The sequence below is a fragment of the Myotis brandtii genome, unplaced genomic scaffold (assembly GCF_000412655.1).
Source record: "Myotis brandtii unplaced genomic scaffold, ASM41265v1 scaffold1057, whole genome shotgun sequence".
NCBI classification, from domain to species: domain Eukaryota; kingdom Metazoa; phylum Chordata; class Mammalia; order Chiroptera; family Vespertilionidae; genus Myotis; species Myotis brandtii.
Window position 1 is genome coordinate 338,115 of NW_005353568.1, and position 1,747 is coordinate 339,861.

Consider the following 1,747-nt stretch of genomic DNA (forward strand, 5'->3'; position numbering starts at 1 on the left):
GCCTCGCACGGGACACGGGCGGTGCGGGAGAAAGGCCTGAACTGCCACTGCTTCAGGGACACGCAAAGCCTGCCCGTGGGAGGGGCGACGTGGTCGGTGTTCTGGAAGTGGGGAGACCGAGAACGGGGCAGGCACAACCACAGAAAGAGGCCAAGAACTTTCCAGAATAATGGAGGGCGGAGAAGCCACAGATTCAACAACGGGAAAGTAGCTAGAAAACCCCCTACATTTGGAAACTAAGAAACTGAAATATCCCATCAGGTTAAAGAAAGAGTAACGGGAGAAAGCACAAATAAGGTAAACGGGGTGATGCCACCCATGCCAGCACGCAAGGGGCCTACGGCTTCCCGGCACTGCAGGTCCCGCTGCACTTCCCTCCCGGCGGTGAACGTGGTGGAGCCGGCCGGCGTGGCTCTGTGGCTGAGCGTCGACCTGTGAGCCAGGAGGTCAGGGTTTGATTCCCTGGCAGGGCACAGGCCCGGGTCATGGGCTCGACCCCCAGTGTGGGGCATGCAGGAGGCAGCCGATCCACAATTCCTTCTCATCATTGATGTTCTCTATCCCTCTCTCCCTCTCCCTTCCTCTCCAAAATCAATAAAAAATGTGTATTTTTTTTAAAAGTGTTTGATTGCATTCAACACCCCCTCGCAATGAGCAGAGCGTGAAGCCCGAGGAGCAGCCATCACAGCCACGGGAGAGCTAAGACCGAGGGACGACGACCTGGAGGGCAGCAGCTGGTGGCTGGGCCCTGGTGCCGCCACGTCAGGAACCGGCCATTTCTCACGGAGCCAACACCACCTGCCGGCCGCCGGCCAGCTGTTCTGGAGAAGAGAGAGGACACAGTCCCGCAGCCTGTACCCCGTGGTCCCAGCAGTTTGAACACAACAGCCCGACCTGGAAGCAGCCCAAATGCCCACCCCCACCCCCGCAGGTTTAAACGGAGCTCGGGGGGCGCCTTCAGCGGCCACAGTGGCCGCAGGACGAGGCCAGGCCCGGAGCTGAAGTCCTGGAACTGGGGGGTGGGGGAGACACACACCTGCAGGGGTGCTGAGCCGATGCAGAGCTCTGGCTGGTGGGGTGGCCGCTGGGCACCCAGCTGTCACAGTGCATTTCCAGCTGAAGAGCTGAGTGGAAACCGAACCTCTGTGACGCCCTCAGACAGGCCAAGGGACGGACAAGGAGGCCCCAGGGGAGCGCGGGAGCACCAGGCTGGTGTGGCTCAGTGAGCGTCGCCCCGCGCACCAAAACGGTGCAGGTTTGGCTGCTGGTCAGGGTACATGCCTACGTGGCGGGTTCGATCCCTGTCGGGGCACAAGCAGGAGGCAACTGATGGGTCTTTCTCTCCCAAATCAGTGTTTCTCTCTCTCTTTCTCCCTTACTCTCTCTCTTAAAAAATCAATAAAATCATATATATTTTTTTAAACGTAGCTCTGGCCCTAGCTGGTGTGGCTCAGTGGACAGAGCGTCAGCCTGCGGACTGAAGGGTCCCAGATTCAACCGGTCAAGGGCACATGCCCAGGTTGTGGGCTCGATCCCCACTAGAGGGTGTGCAGGAGGCAGCTGATCAATGATTCTCATCACCGATGTTCCTATCTCTCCCTTCCTCTCTGAAATCAATAAAAAAAATATATTTTAAAAAATGTGGGGAACAGTAGCATGTGAAGAGATGTGCAAGCCCAGAAACTAACAATCTACACGGGAACCTCAGCAGGGGAAGTGCAACGGTCTATCCAAGGTGACCAGACTC

The 1,747-nt window shown here is 57.6% G+C and overlaps 1 protein-coding gene across 1 annotated transcript in view; it reads right to left on the minus strand.

Annotated features, from left to right (window-relative positions):
• The window catches only part of LOC102249662 (phosphofurin acidic cluster sorting protein 2), a 76,640-nt gene that overhangs the window by 68,543 nt on the left and 6,350 nt on the right, over window positions 1-1,747 (minus strand).